Source organism: Falco cherrug, chromosome 11 (genome assembly GCF_023634085.1).
Source record: "Falco cherrug isolate bFalChe1 chromosome 11, bFalChe1.pri, whole genome shotgun sequence".
Classification (NCBI taxonomy): Eukaryota; Metazoa; Chordata; class Aves; order Falconiformes; family Falconidae; genus Falco; species Falco cherrug.
In genome coordinates, this window is record NC_073707.1 from 18,371,098 (window position 1) to 18,393,435 (window position 22,338).

Genomic DNA, 22,338 nt, shown 5'->3' on the forward strand with positions numbered 1-22,338 from the left:
ATCCCAAGTGATTGGATTACTAGTAACTAACACAGACGGTACCAGTTGGTGGACTCCTTACACCGCCTGTGCTGCCTGCTCTCCAACCCCAAATAGATTTTTAGAAGCCTTAAGGAGACAACAATTAGGTGAGGTAATGGTTATTCTTAGCCTATTATCTCTCACGCAAATGCTGTTTCCATAAATAAAACCTGAAGGATCTGTCAACACTTGTAACTTAGTCTAAAGTATCCTGATGGCTTGAAAATGAAATGGGATCTTCAGATTTGTTTTCAACTGAGTAAACATGGTGATTTTTAGGGCAGGCCTCCTGAGATGTCCTGGATTAGTAAATACATGCAGATGGTAAAACAAATTGACATAATATTAGTTGAAATACTCACTAGCCCTTCAAGAGTTATTGGTTTAGTTCATTTTCTAATGGAAAGGAATTTGTTGCACTGTAACTTGATATTATTACTACAAAATAAATAAAAATATTTTTTTAATCAAAAAGGCTCCTGGCTTTCTTAAATCTAATAATAATTGAATCCACATTTTCTGAGCTATGTAACAAACAGCTTTTTTATGCATAACTTGTATTCGTCTTGGAACATGATATATTTTCAAAGGCATTATGGAATGAAGTGCATAAGCAGTCAGATTTGAATATAATGTATTATACCATTCAATCAGCTTACTAAAGGCCATAGCCTTAAAAATAAAATTATACCAGTACTGCTGGCATTTGTGCTCCAGAGGGAGATGGTTAATTCTTCAATAAAAAGTAGAAGGATTTGCATCTGCCCTGGCTGACAACATAAAAGATCAACGTTTTTCTTATACTTAGGGCAAAACGCTCTCTGTAAAAACCAAGTTAATGCAATATTAAAGCTGCAGAGTTAAGCATATAAAAATGAGGATAGGCACAGTTAACAATGAACATTCAACCTTAATTCTATCCTTCAGCATGTTTGCATTAAAACGTGGTTTGCCATTGTGTGCTCGCTTCATTAGCAATATAATTAAAAATATTAAGCAGCAGAAACTGGGACAATCGTACCAAATCTTTTCCTTAGAAAAGAAAATTCGAATACCTTTATGGAGTACACGATATATTCCAAGCTTATACTTTATTATGTCTTGGGCAGGCTTCTAGTTATAATAAGAAATGCAATGTTTCTTACTCCTCACTTGCAAAGTTACTCCCAGACTCTTCTAATATGATAAACAGAATAAAATTGGGAAACAGAAGCATAAAAGGAGAAAGATACATTATATTCTATATATATGACACAAGTTCTCAAACTCAGCAAGCAAATGAGTCTGTTCGTATACTAAGATTTTATATAAAACATTTTACTCTTAAAAATCCTAGTTCTCAAAAGCTAGAAATATTTTTTCCTTCCAACATAAACCATTGAATAAATACAATAATATATTTCGTAATGAGCTACTTGGAAAAGGAGTCCTGTAATCTTTTCACTGTGAAAAAAATGTATTTTCATACCAGAAATTCAAAGCACGGAAACACTACTAAACCCAAAACATTACTTCATGTCATGTATTTAAAAAAAAAAAAAAAAAAAAAAACACCTCATTAACAATTATACTTGTCTCAAAAGGTAAATATCTTCCTTGTTAAAATTCTTCCCAATTCTTTTGGAATCAATCTGCCAAATCAGTCAAGATACGCCCTACTACACCTTTTTTGTTCACCTCAGATCGTCCCCTCCAGGCCTTGTCTCCACACAGTTTCTGCACCAAAGTAATTAAATCAATCAGAAAAATGGTCCAGTCAAAATTGGTGCCACCTCATATCACAAACAGAACACAATTGGTACAGAATATATTTATACCACTGCTGTTTGTTTTCATTAAAGCTATACTGAAATAAATATCTTTATAGCTAACGCACTTGTGTCCACACTAGGCTGTTACATTGATTTAAACACTGTCTGCTTTCCCAGCAATTTAGCTAAATTATTAAAACAATGACATAAAAAGAAGGGCATAGTGAGCTAGATGATAGAAACCAAAAAACACTTTCACCTCATTTTCATCACCTTTTGTTTTGTTTAAAATCTTGCAGATCATGTCTAAGCCTATAGTCACAAAAAGCAACTGCATTAAAAAAGAAGGGGATTTGGAGGGCTGTGCAGCATTCACCTCTTTTCAGTAAGAGCTGCAAACAGTAGAACCATAAAGTAAAATTATCGTTAGTTCAGTAGTGTATGAAAGTGTCCTTTTAACAGGAAAATGTTCCACTTTTACTTTCTTCTCCATTTGTAAAAAACCTTTGTGAAACTTTTTCTCATTATCTGTGATTTATTTCCTTATGCCTGGACCTGGAGTGTAATAATGGTCCAAATGTAATAGCCTTGACCTTTGCAGCTCTTCTCAGGGAGGTCAGGGAGAATTTTAAGGCAGGAGCAAAGATTTCAACTAGCAATAACACAATGCACTTAGGTAATACCTTACTTCAAAATATGTATAAGGGTTTTATCTACTGGAATGTGTATCTCAGCTATCCCCTGTGGCTAGCCATACAATCAACAATTTTTTGCAAGCAGGGAAACTGAGGCACAACAAGAGTGAATTGCCACTGACTGAAACTGGCAAAGATGGAATTAGAGGTCATGTTTTCTGCATCTAATACTCACTTTAACCACAGTCCCATCCTTCCTCCCAGCACTGTCCACGTCCTCCCATAACAAGACACAGTTATTATTTAAAAACTGAAGCGTGGGAAGGTTTGTGCAGATGAATACTGGTATTACTGCTCTTCTGTGGTGCTTATTTGAAAATCCCAAGGAATTTTCGTCTCGTTAGGCAATGCCCAGTAATAAATTTCTTGTCTCCACTCTCCTGCCTGCTTCATCCCATTGTCTCCTCTCCTAATGCACTGCACATCAGGACAGCCATTTTTGGTACAGCTCTAAATTCAGTTCTTTCTTTCTAATTACTGGAGTCTCAGGCTGTTAAAAGGAAAATAAAAGAAGCACTCCATTTCACAAAGGGGCAAAGTGGCACAAAGCGCGACTTAAAAGCGTACTTATCAGCGAGAAAGCCCTCGTGTCTTTTCTCCCACCATTTTGTCAAAACCATAAAAAAGAAACAAAATGGCAACCACTAATATTCAGATTAATAAAGACCCATATGATTCCCAGCTGTTGACTATAAGTGGCAATCCGTGTGCAGTCTTTGTACCCAATGTGGTTTTCACAATACCCATATTTGTTTCTGCCTCTCAGTCAAGCTCCAAATAGGAACTGGTATGTAGTAGGATCTGTGCAAATAATTTATTGTCTGTCTTACATTTAAGGAGCTGCAAAAAGAATGTGAAAAAACAAGGAAGAAGGTTTTTGTCCATTAATCAGGACCTTATAGAGAAAAAGAATGGAGTTTTACTTGTTAATAGTGAACAGCGGTTCATGCTTTTAGATTTCATGACTTTCCATAAGGCACAGGCATTCATATGGTTCTCACATTTTCTGAGAAGTCATGCAGAAGTTAAGTTTAAGCATTTACCAAAAGCTGCGAGGAATACTGTTTTCTCTGAAAACATTCACAGCTTTCCTCACTGTGCCATCTTTTTAAAACACATTTTAGGTTTACATAGCCAAACATGTATTAAATATTAATATAACACATTTATATTGGTTCCTGTTTATTTTCTAGGGGAGCATAACAATAAGTATTGTGTAGTTTGACAGCGCTAGCTACATTATCTCCAACTACTTTTAAATGCCATCTTTCAGCTTCGTAGGGATTCGGCTAATTGGGAAACCAAAAGGAAAGAGCGTTCCTCTCCTCCCGTGTGCTCCCAGGTCGGCCCACCAGCAGATACCCAGCCCTGAGGGGGTTTCCCACAGTGGGACGATGCCGGGAAGGAGGCAGTGCCACCCTCCCGGTCACTGTCCCCGCGCCACGGGGAGCGGCGGAGGCCTCCGAGCGGCCGTGGGAGCAGGGCCGGCGTGGACTGCGGGCATCGCATTCCTCCGCTCCCCAGCTATCGCGGCGGTCCCAAGGGTGTTGCTGCAGACGGCAGTAACTTAAAACAGCCTTGCTGAGCGCGCTGCTGGCAGCCCCCAGCCTGTGAGAGCATCTTCTACAGCCTCCTTTGAACACCCTCACTCCTGGGTTTGGAGCCAAGCTCCGTCTGGCCACACACAAGGTTGGGAGCTCATGGAGGTACGGGCGGCTGCTGGCGAGCAGTGAGGTTGCCTCCCTTTAAAGAATAAAAGTGCTTTGCATATAGGAACTTCAGCTAGCAACACTGTTTTGCAAAAGCAGCATAAAGGTAAGGCTTCTTGGGGAACAGCTTACAGGAATGGAAAAAAAAATCCAAACTTGTTTTATTTCCTGTAAATCAGGAACACGTGTTTACTAGTCGTTAAAATGGACTTGTGCATTAACTCCTTAAAGCCTAAACATTATCACATCTATAGAAGAAAAAAGACAACGACAATGACCAATATTTATCCTACACTTTCTATGCAAAACAGCCACATAACGAAACGTATTGCAGAATGCAGATACATTGCTAAAGAGATGCGGTTTCACAATATTCTTCCTTTGCAAACTATTCTTCCATTGCATAATTTTACAAATTATGTGAAAATATTCCTATTGAAAGCAAATATGATTTATACTAATCACTCAGAGGCAGCTGGCATATGAAAAAAACTTGATGTATTTACAGTTGAAAAACAAGACACTACATTTATGGACACAAACAGAAATCAAGGCAGCAGCTCTTGGGAAAAGACATACAAATTTTTTAAATCAGGGATTGCATTCTCTCCTTCACTAACTACATCATTAAAAGTACAATATGAGACAAAGCACGGCTTTGTATTTGGTTGTTTATTTGGCTGGTTTTACTTAACTATGTTCAGCTGCAGTCACTGATACTTAAAATCTTATAATACACCATTACCATTGCGGTCAAACACCAGAACAGGTTACCAGCAACTGTGATCAATTCTGCGTGAATGTTTTTTGTAATTATGTACTCTGATTCAATCAAAAACTTAAAGGCAAAATTCTGAGTGATATTTATGGCCTGTGTATCAGGCAAGTCCCCTCTAACTAGAACCACTGAATAATACAGAAACCAGCAGACATCTGTATTTCTAATGTAATTTATGCACGTGTGTCGTGGTATAGTGCTAGCAATCATTTTCCATAATAAATGACTTTAGTAACTTCTCTAGATAAGGCAACATTTATAAAATGGCAATAAATGCAGTTCAGTTTAACTTCTGCCTTATATACACTGTTTGTTGCATCTACGCTGGGTTTGATGTGTCAACCACTTGTTACAGTGTTTGTAGCCATAAAACTCAAGGTCCCAACCTGCAAGCCCTCCCAGGACATGTTCTGTACTCCTCAGCACACTGGCAGATGCCAACCAACCATGTGCCCAGTCTACAGCTGCTGCAAACTCAAGGACTTTCTGGCATGCAAACCCAGGCCTAAAAACTAGAAGTACATGAGCCCTAAATGCACAAGATTTCTCCCCATCACTGTTGTTCCAAGATATCTAGCTTGATGTGTCACTTCTCTCTTTGCTCCGTGTGTACAGACCCGTTGGGATCTGAAGGTGCAGGGGGGGTCCCCGATCAGCCCTGACCCCCATGGGTCAGCCCTGTGCTCTCTGCTGCACACACAGAGACAGTGATGCTCTATGTGTTTTCAGGTTCTGAATTCATCTAGCGTTTACTTTTCTGTCTCTAGCAGCTAAAGACAACTTAAATGTCCATGTTGTCTCATTGTCAAGGCTAAGTGTGACTCATGAGCCATCTACTGGGTTGTGGTTTTCTATTTGGCAATTGTGCCACTTCAATGAGCTTATGCCGTCCCCCTGGCTCCTGTGGCCACCCCTGTTCCTTTCAGCCAGTCCAGACCTGGTTCACGATGAAGCCACAAACGCAGCAGGTGCCAGCACAACATGGGGGGCTTCTCTTTTGGCAGGTCAGTACTTGGGAAGATTTTTCAGGAGCACTCATGTCCCATTTTAAGCTCTAAAATTCAATGGCTAGCTATTGAAAAACAAGCAGCATCCAGCATCACTTCTGAAAAATGTAGATCATTGAAGACCTAAAATCCCAACAGAATGTGAAACACCCTGGAAACTCCGACCAGCTGAGAACAAAGACGGATCAACCAAGAGAACATTCATACAGTGATGGGGTGTACAGTGTTTTCCATGTCTGCCCTGTGGGCAATACATGGGGTGAAGCCTGAATTAACTGACTGCTCAAGACAAAACAGCAGCCTCTGAAGGGTCAGAATCTTTCATGGAGATAAAATGGAAGAGTTTTAGAAACAAGTGACAGAAAAAGAGACGTCTTTGGGGCAAACTTTTTGTTAAAACTTTAGTTAAAGTAACATTCAAGACAAAAGTTTCTCCAAAACAGTAGAGAAGTAACTATAGGCCAGGGCCATCACTGGTCTTTCCCTTGAAAGCATCCTAATATGGTCCCAGCTTAACCAGCTCGTGCCTAAACATCTATCTGTTTGCCATAGACAATATATATATATACACACACAGAGTAAAAATGTTGATTTAATGATATTGGCCTGTTCTGGTGATGTAAAAAATTTGGTGAATACCCAGAAGAATGTGTGAGTAGGGAGTGTGTCCCTTGTAAGCGCTGAAGTTAAAATGTTTCTGTTGGCTTCCAGTTCTGGAGAGATGGTGACTTTTAACTCTAAGCACATGCTTGATTGCTCTGTGGTGAAGGGATGGGATTACTCATGGTCTGAATGTTAATTTCTGGATACTGAAATATAGCACGTACAAAAGTGGAGGAGATAACTGTGGCTGTGGAGGCTTCACAATGCCAACTGCATTAGCCAGCATTTTGGGATGATTGCAAAAGGCAGGTGATTGCATACTAAATATGGTCATTATGTACGCATATGGTTCTAAATATTGAAAATGAGTCATTTATCTCCTGTCACTGATTTAACTGAGTTTCATTCTGATACCAGTCCATAAAACTCTAATAGCCTGAAATTTTCGGGTGTATTTGACATGGAAGTTTTAGGCTCAGTTAAAATATAGACCTCCTATGACAATAAATACCTGAATAAGCATTTGGTGCTGTATTGAAGAGGCATGCTCACAACATGAGCTACATAAACTCATTCTCTAAATGGGAATATTTTAAGAGATATCAAGTACAGATGTTTCAAAGTAGAATTTAAGGTCTCCCTGGGTGTCCCCAACTGGTGATCACTCAATTATAAGCTTAACACTTCACAGACAGAGTTCAGATTCCAGCTTACCTACCCAACTTTGCATCAAGAAAGAATAACTGTTATGTTTCAACAGTTCTTTGCACCCACTACCTAATACAAACCATGAACAGCTGCAATTTCACTGCCCAATCCTTTCTTATACCCTTACAACATTTGTTCTGTTAATGTAGGTTAATTCTGCAAATAACACTTCTGTAAATTGTTCTTGCAAACTGCTACATCATTTATGTAAGGACTTCTGTGAACTTTGAAAAATTAATGCCTTTAATTTTGGTTGATGGCAACATCAGCAGAGCTCTGTAAATTGCACTTTAATGAGATTTTGCTACAGGGGATAATCTGCTACTGACAGAGTAACATCTTGAAAACATCTGTAGACCTATAATTTTTCTATGACGATTAGATCCCACCACAAGAGTCCAAATACAGTGCAGAAATAAAGGAAAAAATGTAAAGTCCTAAATGAATATCCAACCTGTTCTTTAAAAAGAAGAGGCACGCAATGAAAAGTTTCATGCACTGAAAATAAATCAATTTTTCTGACTAATTAACATTTAGCTTTATTTAATTAAGAAAGACCATTACTGTCTTCACTGCTGTGCATCTGTATATAATGAAGCAAACAGCAGTAGGTATAAGATACCACAGAGGGATATGCCCAAGTAACCCAGCGCTATAGGTGCAAAGGAACGTCTATTATTGTTAAGTAACTAACATCAGAGCCTCTCTTTAATGTTGTCATAAATAAAAGAAAGATTTTCACAGATGCTTTCGCATATGGTTTCTTATTTGTCTCTGATGGAGACTGGGAGTTAGATTAGATGCCAAAATTAAATGATTTAAATAGACAGCTGCTTAATGCAAGCTACTAAATAACACCTTTTGAACACTTTCTACTTACAGTAAGTTCTAATTCACAGAAGGATGACAAATCTCGTTTTGCTTATACCACTGTAGGTTGTTGCTATAAAACCACTGCTTTTACAACACTGAAACTTCAAGGTACACTGTGGTCTATTTGGAGCACAGAGCACACAGGATTACCATGGCAAACAGGAGTGCAAATCTCAGAATCCAAGGTTAACTTACTTAATTGCTGAAATATACAGTTTGTGATTATCTGATAGAGCTATCCAGGATGAACTGAAAAGGCAGGTAGAGAAAGGACTTCAGTGCAAATCGCCGGAGAATTTTGAGTCTGCCATCCTCCAAGTTCAAGCCAAGTGATGGACATCAGAGAAGGAGCCTAACACCTAAACAATAACCTATCATTTACCAGCACTAAGGTTTTAGATATTGGTGATAAAACTTTGCATTAAAAATACTGTATTTGGTGCAAGGAAAAATGCAGCCGTGTGAGTACTGGCTATGTAGCTATGTCAGTGTGTTCAAGCTGGCATGGGTAAGCAACATCCAAGCATGATAAGAACACAGAAAAAAGTGAAAGCAAACAAACCCTACTTGTTCAGAGCATTGCATTCAAGAACTGGTGTCAAAGAACGCCTGCAGCATTTCAGGAGACATTCTTTGATAGTACAGCCATTCCTTGAACTGTTTTTGTGTCCTATACAATCATAAAACAGAGGAAGCAGGAGTTCACAAGTATGGAGTCTGCATGAAGTAATTCCAGAAAGGAATAGGAACTGCCATATCCTAACAGGATTGGAAATCTACTCCTGAAAGCATTTAATATTGGCTATTTCCAGCAAAATGGAAGGCACTAACTAGTGGGCATTTCTGAAATGTTTATCAAAGTGGAGAATATTTCCTCCCACCTACCTGTCAGTAGAGGCCTTATGTGCAGAAACACAAAGCTGAAGAGGCATTGTTTGAAAGATACATTTGTAGGTTTCTACATAGTCTATGCTAGCTGCCATTAAAGTCAGAGAAGCAGCATTTAACCCCTGTGGCTGGAGCTGGGAGTCACATACCAGGTGATGCTCTCGTCCTTGGTCCTCTCCTCCCTACCACTGCCTGGGCTGCACAACAGCCTCTGCCGCAGCCACTAAGGTGCAGCTCCACTCAGTCCTCAGAGTGTTGCCCACATTCTGACAATGCAGACCTGGGCCTTTGCCTTTTGTACTGAAACTAGAATAATTAATTTTATCTCCTATTGCCTCTTCTTTGGGAGTTGTGAGCCAGCGGCTAGATCACTTTCCCACAGAGTTCAGCTCTGACAGTTTTGAGCAGAGCTACTGGGGCACATACCACCCTCACCCCTTCCTTCACACAGGCACAGCCCAAAATTCGCATTTATCTTTGCACTCAGCATAAGGAACTAATGAAGGTTAGGGATACTGTCATCCCTTCACTTTAATCTTGCTATGGCTCCACTTTGGTGTCACCCAACACTAAGGGGACAGCCCAGGAATCAGAAAACTTTCAAACTCACCTACCCTTTTCTCACCCTGACAAAGTGAGCAGGACATGAAAAAACAACTTCAGCCTGTTATAATTCCAATTTTACAGCTAGAGAAAATGAACCAGGAGGTATGCATTTTGTCACAGAGAGAGTAAGGATGCCAACAGTCCCAGCCCCCAAGCTAGTTAAGTGGATTATGATGCCTCTTTATAGCTTGGTCTCTTACTACATGCTGTATTTGTCAGTACCATATGGTATTCATCCATTTTCCTTTTTCTAGATCGTCCTTTTACTAGCTAGCATCATAGAGTTGATACTATTAAGAAACTAACATCTAATGGTGACATAATTTGCCCGTAGCATGGTACTGTATAAATAGAGGTAATAAGAACTTTACCGTAATGTTTATAAGATCTTTTAGATAACCCAGGTGTCTTTCATATATTCAAATAAGTAACCTCAACACAATGTGATCTTCATTCTCCAGAGGAGAAGCAGAGCTGCATTTCCATTTAGAATTTCCCAATTCCCTTTGCTTCTCTTCTAACAGCTTAAGTCTGCTATAAGTAGCTCCAGTAAAAAACTTCCAAATGGCATGTGTTTTATTAACTACATTTTGTAGGAGTTAATACAACTAGAATACTATATTTTTTTGTAAATGCCAGCTGAATTACAAAAGATACCATTAGCAAAGATTTGAACCTGAAGAAAATGTATTCCCAGCAACCTCAGTTCTTCTACAGTCTTAGTATAACTAAATCTCTGAAAGGAACTCAAGATGTGGATAGGTGTAGCTGTGCTTATCACTATGAAACACTTTGAAAAACATAATTTAAGTTTGAAACACGGGGCACGGAGACTCAACAATGGGCTTCAAAAGTAACCACTTAGAGGTTTCCCTTATGGTTCTCTTGACTGGGAGAAGCCTCCTTGTCTCTCTCCACCAAAACGCTAACACAATGAATGTAGCTCCAGCCTTCCAAAAAGTCTTACTGTGCTGTACTATAAATGATTATGCTACAGAGGGAAGTGAAGCCTTGGCTGACACCCTTGATAGGAAAGTCATTAAAGCATACGTGCCTCTTTTCCCACCAAAAACCCAAGGAAATCCTGAACAAGAAGTCATGTAAACTTAAAGCAACTGTGGGCAATTTTACATGCCAAATGGGAGAGGCATATTCAGAAGTTAGCACACTGAAAGCCACCAAGCAAGCTAAAATTTATTCAAACAGGACTGGGCACTCAGAGGGCTCCAGCACAGCTTTCTTTACTTTTGTTTCTGCGGCACCATGTCCTGTGGATGAGAAAAGCTCTGTCCGGCCGTGCCTTGAGGGACCAAGCAGCCTTTCACCAACACTGCCAGAGTGCTGCTGCATTCAGAGGGCTGCCTCCTGCCCCGCTGCAGCTCTTAAACTGAAAGTCCTGGAAGAACCTACTCAGTTGTATGCCACTGAAGGACTGACTGACCCACACTAGGCAAAACACAGCTCTGCGTGTAAAACAGTGTTAAATGTCTTTTGCATCGCCTTGTGCAAAGCAAGAGAAGCTTATCAGTACTGTCCAGCTCACTTTATTCTGCTTCATGTCTCATTATCTCAAGCAGAATAATGAATAATATCAAAATAGAGCCAACCAAGAGTGATAGCTTATTAAATGGCTGTCATTTTTGTGCAAAAAATATTGTTATGAATGTATGCACTTTTTACCATCAAAAGCACTCTTCATTAAGCCTCTGTCACTACTGATATTGGCATTATATTCTGTGAGTGCTTTGTTACTATGTGCTACAGTTCAGTGGGTCTCAAAACCATCGAGTTCAAAGTCACAAGAACAGGAATTATGTGGCAAAGATGGCAAAAGTCAGGTATTGACCCGTGAGTGTTTACCTGACTTCTGAAGTGATTTTCAGATTAAAAATCCAAAGAATCCACTGCTGGGGGAAAAAGGTCAACAGTATCATGAATATCAGAAGCATCATTTTGTAAGGCTGAGCTCTTAATAAAAATAGATGTAGTATGAAGCACGTCTCAAATTTTGGAATAGCTGGAAATAAATCATCTTTGCTAAGCTGACCAGAAATAGCAATTAATAAGGCTAGCAATTTGATTTTTGAGCATATCAAGTAACTGAACAATTTAATACACCCTAAAATACAGTAAGAATGCAGCATTACAGTAATAAAATGTAAATTTAAATAACATTTTCATATTACCACTGACAATAGAAAAACAAAGAGAAAGTGTCGGCTGAAAGGGACAGGATCTATTTGAAATACTGTTAGTGCCTGAACACCTGAATCTGAAAAAGAGTTGCATTTTCAGGAACCTTCCTAGAAAAGGAACCACTGACAGTAAATTGCATTGGAACTGGAAAAAGCATTCCCAATATCTGTCAATATTACCATCTGGTAATAAAGATATGAAGGTCAAAAAATATCAGCGAACTTTCCCAAGCCAGAGATTGTTCAACCACTGAACAGGCTTATTTTCAAGGACAGAGATTGGTATACAATTGATTGCCATATTATCCACAACCCAGAGAATTTGGTTGTCTTTGCTAACAATAAGCCAGGAAGATAAAGTTTATGCTTCACTGAAGGAACAAAAACCTAGAAATAACAATTCCTGTCCGACCTTGAAGATACTGCTTAGATTAGGCAGGGAAGAATAGCTCTCACATTGAAATTTAGTTGAAAATGGTCAAACCAAACAAAGAGTGTCCCTTTGTATTTCTGACAACTAGACCATATGCAAATGAAAATCAAATACTTTTTCCTGCCCTATGAATGCTTGTCAAGTGGCTGGGTAAAATCTAGGTTGCTCAGCCTTACCAGGAAAACAGATGTTGCCTCATCTGGTTTGCTGCTCATATGGATGTTGAAGTCTCTGAGGCTAATAGTACAGTTCCAACAGTAGCTCTGACAGAGTTTCAATGAATACATTTGTGATATATTTCATACACTCTGATAGTCTATACACCCTTGTAACTACAAACTTTGATCCTTCCCTGGAAGGACAGGAAACACCTGGACAGCCTAATAAACTCTGCTACACAGTTGGCCACTTTGTGCATTGCAACCAAATTGTAACCAGGTCTCAGAAATATGAGATGTGGATCTCCATTTCCTCTGTACTGCAGCCATCGATGCAATACTTTCCATGCAAAAGGGAGCCCTTGGGGAGGATAGTCGTGGGAGAAGAGGCTCGAAACAGATGAAAGAGACAGTAAACTTAAATGCATTTCTATATAATGTGTTTCTCTTCAAGCAAGAGGATGTTGTCCTTTCTCCTGTATGCTTCCTTTGCTGAGCACAGATGTATTATCTGAGCTCCTTCTGCTCTCTCTGCTCTTTTACATTTCTCTTATTCCCAGGCATAAATATCACTGTTTCTAAATTTCCTTCAGGTCACCACCCTCACTCCAGAAATTGTGAGCACAAGATATTTTGACCAGCAGTGACTGTGACCAATACAGGACAGATGGCTTTCCTCACCTCTGCCACATAGATAGCAGTTCTTTTTTCAGCAACTTTGGCTATTGGTCAAAAGCAGCACTTTAATATTTACAGTGTAGTGTAACAGAGAGAAAAACAACTCAAGGTTTAGGAAGATAATTTCTTGGTATCAGTGCTTGATGCCCAGTCATGTTAAGACACAACTTTATCATGCTGTTTATCATGGAAGGTTTATGTTGTCTCAATATTTTTACACCAACAGGGTGGTTTCATGTCAGCCTCCTGAAAGACTAACCTGCTGTGTTTATGATTATTGGTTATTCCAACTTTATCATCCTTCCTTCCTCTTTACCTCTTTTCTTTCTGAGTTAAATACATCAAGCAGTGCTGCAAAATTCTCCCTTGGTTCTTACTGATATTCTTCAATCCTAAGCAGAAGAGACATACCTAGTAAGGAAAAGAAGTTTCACCTACACCCTTTCTCTTGATTTTCTATGTAAAAGGATGTATTGCCAAGTGGAGCCTCTCCCGGTCAGAATGTGAATCTGTATCGGTACCTCCAACTAGTAGCTTTCTACCCTCCCAGAGAAGACTAACCAGGGAGGGTTAGGAGAACACACATGGCTCATACTATAGAAAAACATACCTAAGCAAGTTTTATCCTTTACACTCATCTCACCATATTTACCTTCCTTAGAAAGTTACCACCCTGACATATAGGTGCACTAACCTTTTTTCAAAAGCATGCTTTGGCTTTTTTCTTGTCATTCTGACTTTCCTGCATGCCTTGCCATCTTTATCTGCCCCAGATTCTGGCATGTTAGCTGCTTGCTAAGTGCCACACACAAGCAGTATGCTACAGATGTAATAGCAGATAATGGGCCCTAATACGGTAAGCTAAGCTTAACCACACCAAAGCTGCTCGTCATAATGTTACATCTTGTCAAAGGTTTTGCAATACTTTACTTGAAAGTGATGTTAGAGCTAATGGATGCTCATTGCATGATTATTCCTCTTTTATTTAAGAATGAGCATTACATTTGCTTTTATCCAGACTTTCAGCATCACCTAAGGTCCTTTTAACTTTTCTGCTGAATGGTGGTTGTATGGGGAGGTTGTTAGATAGGTCTCAATTCAGGAAATGCATGGAGATACGTACCTCCATCCTTCCCATCTCAAGAATAGGTATGCTTTGCTCAATCAGCACATCTCCTGCTTATCTTACAGCATCCATAAATTGGATTGGCTGATGGTTGTAGATTAAAATTTGGCACAAACTTCATTACATATTCTTTACCTCTACTTATTATTATTAGCTTTCCTTTCTCTTGTTTGCACTACCTTAAATCCCTTTTGTTGGTGCTCATTTAAAACATTTTTAAGTTCTGTATCTCTCTCCTATCTGAGTTGCTATCATTCTCTTCCTCACTTACTGTTTGTATACTCAGTAGGGCAGACCAAATAAATTAATAAAACAAGTTCTTGTTTCCAAGAAACAACTGCAGTGTCTACAAAAAGATGCAATTACAGTAGAATAGCTCTTCACTTCCCATAAATAGCAATAAAAATAAAAAACACCAAATAACAAAATGCATTTTCAAGAAGTTTTCCAGCAAATTAAAAAGATTTTATGTACCTACAAATTCTAATCAAAGTAGCAATTAAAAATCCATTTTTTAAAACTCAATTAAAAATCCAGCTTTGTTCTGGAGTAAGTAGATGTAAGTTTGCTTCAGTGTAATACACACTGCATCCATTTGACAAGAGGAGAACAGGCTTGGGCCATGGATTGGGTTTTTCTATTTTAAGTGCAAATCATCAGGAATGTTCTTTATGTTCCTATCTTTTGCTTTAACATCAGTAAAATTTTACACTGAATTCAGGTCTGGTCATCAAAATGTTATTTCTAGCTTGGAATAATTCTGCAAAGTCCTATATGGAATGTAATTCCCTTGAAATTTGTATATAACTAAAAACACCATGCTACAAAATGTGTATAATCAAAGTAAATTATAGTACTACTTCATAGGAAATTGATAAAAATAATTAAAACTTATAATTAGAAATTATTTGATAAAGAAAGTTCTGTATTCCTTTTAACTGGGACCTAGGAGAAGATATTTAAGCAAACAATGAACTCCTCACAGTTAAATTTGACAAAGCTTCTGCTTTAGCAATTACGCCATTTTCAAACCTTTGATTTAAGGCAGTTTATCAAAGCTGGCTGCATGTCTTAATTGAGCTTGCCATTTCAATGTAAGAGTTTGTATCCTCTAGTTTGCTTGCAACATGTTTTTAATACACGTGCAAAAAGGAGAGCTAGGCATATTTTACTATTAATGAAAATATGTTCCTAAATATACATGGCATCCTCCTTCACCTGATAACAAGCCACAAACTTAAGGCTTTGGTTCTTGTTTTTCTACTCACTGCTGATTGAATTATGTTTAGAATATTTTTTTTTAATATATTTAGAAAGATAGGTTTTTTCCTGATCAAACTAAGGTGTCTTTTCTCTATTCTTACTACTGCCAAGCATTTGATTTACACGCAGTTTAATTATTCAGATGTTTATTATGTTCTACATAATGAAATTTGGACCCTCATATTTTCTTCCTACATGCTCAGTGCAGGCTGCAATTATAGCCACAGATATCTGTTTATTTGATGAATTTTGCTTCTTCTGCATAGTTTGATAAATATGGAAATAAGTCAAAACCTACTTTATATACAGTAATTAAAGTGAAAAATCTAGTCATGATGCAAATCCTTAATTGGACTCCAGGAGAGATATGCAGAATTTCTCTTTAATAATATGGGATGACTGGGGACAGAAAAACAAAGCACACTAAAATATGGTTTAGAAGCACAATTAATCACAAAATAGAAAACAACCAATTTAGCATAGCTCATTCAGTGACTCTCAAGGCTCAGGTAATGTTCTTTTAATCATCTGGCTCTAATATTAAGGTTGTGTCATGTGCAGCTGAAATAAAACACAATATATGTGCTGATCTTCAGTGTGAAACATCCTCTGGACTAATTTGTAAACACAGCCTTTTCACACTAAAATGCTCAGTCTACTTAATGATGTGTAAGTGAATGATCAAAGCAATGTAAAATGGTTTTTAACTATTATTATTTAATGTATTAATTCATTAGCAGAAAGGAACCCTCTTGCAGTTAGTTGCAGGGAATGTGTTTTTGTTGACTATATATAATTCATTTTGTTTTTTCATTTTATTAAGTCAAAGTAATTATTTTGGCTGATGGTCCAAAGAAGAATATACTTGTTACATTGTATTAAATTGACAAGTTATAGCACCGAGCAGGTGGGGCTGAGGCACAAGTCTCCAGGAAAGAGAAGTCTGTACAAGCTAAAGGAATAAATGTTTTCTTTCCAAGCTCTGAACATATATTGGTCTAATCAGCTAAAATTAACCATCACTTAACTGTCACTTAATTTGATTGTAAAAATTTTGTTCTCCATATAGCTTGGTGTAATATTCCATTAGGGGAATATGATCATGCTCAAATCAGAGGGTGTTGGATTTATTTGCTAGTTTGTTTAAACTACAAATATAATTAATCTCCTTTTGCTCTTCTCCTAAACACGAAACACCAGACCAACACTTTTGTCTTCAAATGGATTATAGACACTGAGCAGGAGCCAGAGGTCGTCCCCCCGCACCACCATAATTATCAAAGCAAATATCTGCTTCAAAACCTAAAGTGTTTTGTGGAGCACACAGCCTGCCTGACCCAGCGACAGCCGCGCACCGCACCAGAGGCTCTGTGGCTGCGACATGACCAGGAGGGACCACTCTTCTGTTACCCAGATGTGCCCATTGGTAGAGACCATGACTGCAAGCTTCCATGCTGAGAGCAGCTGAAATTAGAGAGGCTTGATGTCCAGTATTCAAAATCACTGTTAAAACTCTTTCTAAGTCGGAATCCCAACTGTCTCTGACAGATAAAAGGAGTCCTATGCAATCTAGTTTCAATGTAGTCTACTCTTGACCACCCTGAGATGACCTGGCACCTCTTCATGCACCTGCCGTAAAACTTAAAGGCTTCAGAAATTCTTTTCTTTGAAGTGTCCTAATAATAACAGTCTAACCTTTGATGTTTCTTCCTGTACCACATGCTTGAACTTCTTATAATCTAAAGTGTATAACCTTCAATTGCTACACACAAACCAGTTGCACATCTTGAGGACACAACACTATAAACCTAATGCAAACTGTAGTAATGATGTTTTTATTTCATTTGTATTTAGCCCTTTATTTATATAGCATCATAAACCTAAATGCTTAACACACCAATTGGGCATTAACCATCCAGGCTGATTAGCATGGAGCAGAATTCCCCCTCCGCAGACCAAAGACAGAAGAAATAAACAAACTCATGCAAAATAAACTTTGTGTGCAAATATAATATTTTAGGACAAGATTCTTTTCACACCAAAAATCTGAGAAAAATTCTGTTTCCAGTAGCGTAAGATCACATTCAGAGAGTATTTTCTGAATACATAGAAATTACCGGACCCTGGAGAAGTCAGGGAAAGTTATTTTTAAAAAACATTCCTAGCCTCATTGTTACCTCAGATTTCTGTAAGTTTTTACAGAGCCCTCTGAGAATGCCTGTCCAGCTCTGTTTTATGTTACTTCACAGATTTTTAATATTCAATAGTCCTTATCCCGTGCAAATGTTTAGATCCAGAAAGAATTGTTTCTAGTCTCTATTTTTAACTTGTACATCGGGGATGAATTTTATCCAAGATGTATCATTTATATAGCTCTGGGGAGAGAGAAAACACATCCTCCATGTAGCACCAGTCCTGCGAAGGCTCATGAACATGCTGAACTTCCCTTGCTGTAAGCCATTCTACTGAAATTGTGAGCATCTGCAGAGTGCTGCTCCAGCATTATTTAAATTCCTGCCTTTCCTGCTAATCACTCTTTTGAGTGGTCATTTCCACCTGACTTTTTCACCTGATTATTTTCCAAAACTTCAGGGAGTTAGATCTAAATCTTGCCCTTGCACTGGAATTTTTTATTGAAAGATTGCTTTTGAGAACAGTGCATTTCAGAGGAAAATTATTGATGCAAAAATTATTCTTCACATTTTAAGGTGATGTGTTTTGTCCAGTTACTCAGAAGAATGGAAAGGTTCTTTTTCTCTTCATAACTAAGGTTAAGCTGGACATTTACAAAGAAATAATCACTGAAGAGAAAAGCCCTTCTGAGCAGACCAGTGAAAACAGTTCAGTCCAAACCACCCACATGCATCAGGAAGGAGAATGTGTTCTGGTCCTCTCTGGTCTGTTTTGTTATCAGATATTTGCAATGGATCCATACTGAGCTCACTTCAGCTGATCAAGGTTCAGTCCCTTTGGCTCCCACTGCAAGATTAAAATACAACTTTGTAAATTATCAAAACGAGAGCAGTTGCATTAGTGTAACTGGTCAAATAGCTACAATAAAATGGGAAAAGGCTTGGGAAAGGATGACAAGTATGAACAAAACCCAATAACAGCCTTCAGGTGTAGGCAGGTTAAATAAACTAAGCCTTCTGGAACTGGAAAAAAAAATTACTTAAATGACTAACGGAGACATAGTAAAGCCATAGACATAGTAAACCTCCATAATATCAAGAATTATGTGGTCAGGATATGTAAGTAATGATTGCTCGCTCTAGAAGAGTTGAGTGGCCATCAGATGAAACTTGTAAATGTCAAGCTCAGAAGAAAAATAAGGCATTCTTGATATACAGCGTGTAGTTAAGGTAAGGAACTCTTTTCACTGGGAGGCACTGGGACTGCCAAAAAATCTATATAGATTCAAAGAGCATCTGGAAAAGAAACTCAACAGGGCTAGTAAACAGAAATATGGCATCTCTACAGGAGGAAATCCCACAAGAAGCTTGGAGTGTAATTCTGACAAGTATCACTGCACAGTTGCTCTTATATGCTTCCCTGGCATGTGCTGATGGCTACAGCCAAGCAAAGGATATTGGGCTGGATGGACCTTTAGCCTGGCCCACTGCAGACACTCCTGCAGTTTGAAGAAAACTGTACAGCTGTCTGACTCATGTCAATGTCTTCAACTACAAGGTCTGTAGATCATTCTGAGAATGAGGCAAATCTGAAGAAATGGCATATTGATGTACACAGAAACAAGCTGGCATTGGATTTCTCAACAACAGTATTAATATATAGTGATGGAACCAGGCAGTCCACTTATAGATCTAATTCAAAATCTCCTACCTGGTTAAAATTCACCTGGAGGCAAAGAAAAGGTGGCAAACATGGGTTATTCATACTGCTTTGTCACATTTGTCTGACTTAAATCACTAAGGAGCCTCTTAAACAAGTCTTCCTAAAGCAGAGTGAAAGCAGGCAGGATTTGGCTGTATGGTACATATTTTTGCCTTAGCCTCCAAAGCATTTCCCAGGTTTGCTCCATTTTGTTTTCACTGGTGATGTTTTTCTACTGTCAGAGGCTCCCAGAACACAGCGCGGTATTGCAGGCACCATTTCACATAATAAAGGCATTAACACCTCCTTGGCTTCTAAAAAGATCTTTCTCCAGCCTGAAATTACTTTTGCCCTGTATCACGTTACAAGCTCTTTTCTAATTTGCTACTGCCTATAATTCTAGGTATTTTTCAGTCTGACTGCTTTGTAAGTATCTCCTTCCATTATGTAAAGTGGTTTCTTTTCAGATTCTAGATTGTAGAGCTACTCAAAGTGAACAAAATTTTTTCACTCACATTTTTCATTATCATGTTGCACTTAAACCATTTCTTATGGGAACTTAATAACGTTCTGTAGTTGATTAGAGTTTAAATGGTCTACATTCTTCTTTCAAATATGTACAAAAAGCTCCTATTGACTGACTTCAATTAACTGAACTTATTTCAATTCAACAGTCTAAACTAATTCTTCATCTAACTACTGAAATCTAGTGAGCCAAATATTGTGTGACACAGCTGAATTTCACAGCCAAACCCAAAGCAATACTTCAGAGTTGTCCATTACACAAATGAACAAGAAGGGAATACTTACACTGAAAACTGAATGAAACACATACCCTGACCTATAGAGAAGTTTAGAGTTTATTAGGTTGGTCTTTACACCATAACACTACAAAAATTCTATTCCTAAACCCAGTGATCACCACTGTGAAGTCCTGGAGTGGCATTATACCAACAATGTCTCCCTTTGGCTTCAGCAGAGGTCAGGTTTTCCCTAAACATCTGCAGAATAACAGCATTGTCTTTATTTAAAGAAACTCAAAAATAAAAATAAAGCAATTAGGAAGCTTTCCAAGAGCAAACAAGTTGGGCAGGAAGAGAAAAAAAGAATCAAAGAAAACAGGAAGCAGGGCAAAATTGTGAGTATTTATGTCTTCTACATATGGAGTTTGGAAATCCAGGTGGTTTCTGTTTTGCTCCTATTTGCTTCAGATATTGAAATATCCAGATGTCAGTACAAAAATATACTTGAACTACAACATTTTAAAAGAAATTGTAATTCGTGCTCTCTCTGTTCTACCCTTTAACTGACACTGTCACAAGCATAATCAGTTAATACAGTAATAGAAATAATTTGCTTTTTTAACACTTTTGGTATTGCAATTTCCAAGGTTTGACCTAACTTATAATGGAAGTCAGCTTGTGGAGTCAACGGAGGAGTTTGGATTAGCTCCAAGTTAGGATGCTTTTTTTTTTTTAAATATAGCCAGCATATCTATATGAACAAATATGCTCGCTCGCTCTTGGCTGATTGGCCAATTGACCTACTTTGGGACAAGAAGAGCTGTTGTAGGTAAAATCAAGGTTTATCAACTGGAATATCCTATTCCAACAGTGGCTGAGGGTGGGTGCCTGGGGAAGGAGGCCAAGCATGCTCAGAGGCAAATGGGAATAGTCTCAATTTCAGCCATTTGTTGCACAGAGACTTCCTGAACACCGAAACAGGTGTTTCTAGCTATTGATAGAGTTTTCTTCTGTTAAATTGTTCAATTGATTGTTAACTCCTATAACATCTTAGCATCCTATGGCAAAAAGTTTCACAACTTAGCTACACACTATGTGAAAAAGTATTTACTTTTGATGATTTTGAACTACCAGCTGATGTCACTTGAACCCTTCCATTCCTGGATGTTGTACTAAGATAGTGAGTAAATGTTAAGGTATTTTAATAGCTTGTGATTGGGGATTTTATATGTATTTTTTCTTCTATAAAGGTGCCACTATATGTCAGTCAGTTTTTAAAATAACATTCCAAACATACAGATACTATGTAATTGATAATGTTGTGCTGAGTAAAAAAGCTGATTTAGACCATGAAGCACAGCATCAGCCAGTCAAGAAGTTGAAAGGAGCCAACATTCCTGTTTTAAACACTGGATTATACTAAAATCATCAAGCATTACTCTCAACACAACACCAGGGAGAAAAAGCAATACTTCAGATGTAGCTCTGGGTTCAAGGGCCAAAAAACGGCACCTGAGCAATATCATTTCCAACACAGGTGTCTGATGAACAGAGGCTCACCTTATCTGCTCATAGCAACCAATCTTGTTTAGAAATTGGATAGCCTGTTTTGATATTTCAATGGCTTGAAGTTGTTCCACCAGGTCATGTTGAACTAGTTTAATGCCACAGTGGTAAAACTATTAAGTGCATAAATGTAAGTAGGCAAAGGGTTGTTATGACTGTAAAAGCAAAAAGAAAATGGCATCCTTCTTGTCAGGCAGAAATGAAAAGACAGTCTCAGTTACTACAGTAATAGCCTTTTATGACAAAAGCCTGTTACCCAACAAATGCCTCCCAACGAGAGGCAAAACCAGCAATGTTCATATCTTCAAAGGCTTTTTTTAAAAAAAAAAAAGTTATTTTTTCTGCAATTCTTAAGAATTCTACTCATATTTCTATTCCTGACTAGCCCTGGTTGAGATGTGATATAAGCTGAAGTCACTACAAGATTCAGTAGTGACCTTTGCTACTACCAATCCTAAGGTTTGGGGACCACAATGGGATACACAGCACTGAGGGGGTCACCCGATTTTTTATCTCCCAGCTTGTCTCATCTGCCTTAACCTAGGCACATCATTTCAGTCTTGTTCTGGTATGTTGGTGCCAAGCCAAGTGAATTAAGAATTCATCAGTGCCAGCAACAAATAAAAGAGCACTATATGCTGTCTGTATACTAAAACTATAATGACATCTGCTTCACCAGTAACCCTGCTAACACCTTCACATG